This window comes from Macadamia integrifolia, chromosome 4 (genome assembly GCF_013358625.1).
Source record: "Macadamia integrifolia cultivar HAES 741 chromosome 4, SCU_Mint_v3, whole genome shotgun sequence".
NCBI lineage: Eukaryota > Viridiplantae > Streptophyta > Magnoliopsida > Proteales > Proteaceae > Macadamia > Macadamia integrifolia.
The window spans coordinates 9,178,951-9,179,614 of NC_056560.1; positions in this window are offsets into that span (position 1 = coordinate 9,178,951).

A 664-nucleotide genomic window follows, 5' to 3' on the forward strand; every position below is an offset into this window, starting at 1 on the left:
TTCAGAGCAGCCCCTCTGCTTGATACAATGGCTCAGTGGTCATTGCTTGCTCCCAACGTCTGAAAACTTTGTAAGTAGATTATGAAAAAATATTTACGTGGGAGAGTGTGGCCTCTCTACCCAAAGACATGGGGGTATAAAATGATTGATTTGCCTCTTAGGAAAAAAAATGACAGTTTCTATTAATGCCTTTTTGTGCATTTCCATTGACCCTTGTACAAATGTAGGACTCACACACCCTCATAGGAAAGCACTTCCCCAATTATATTACGAGGAGCAGCAAGTCTTCAACGCATATGATGAAGACAACACAGGCTTTTCACATTCATTTATATCTAGATAGGAGCACACAATCATTTATACATATACCATGTTATTATAACCCTTGAATTATTATTGTTATTTATTTTATGGGAAAATGTTGGGCATGCCGTCGATATCAAGTATGCTAACACCCATTGTGTCTATCTCTCTATTCCCTTTTTCTAAAATAACTCTCATATTATTCCTGAATGATACTCCATCATGTGTTCCTATTGGTACTATCCGCTAGCATACTTGATATCGGTGGCATACCTATCATTCTCCCTTATTTTATTTTATTTTTTAAGATTCTCTTTGGAGTTTTTCGTTTTTGAACAATGAGAGGAGGGACTTAAAAAAA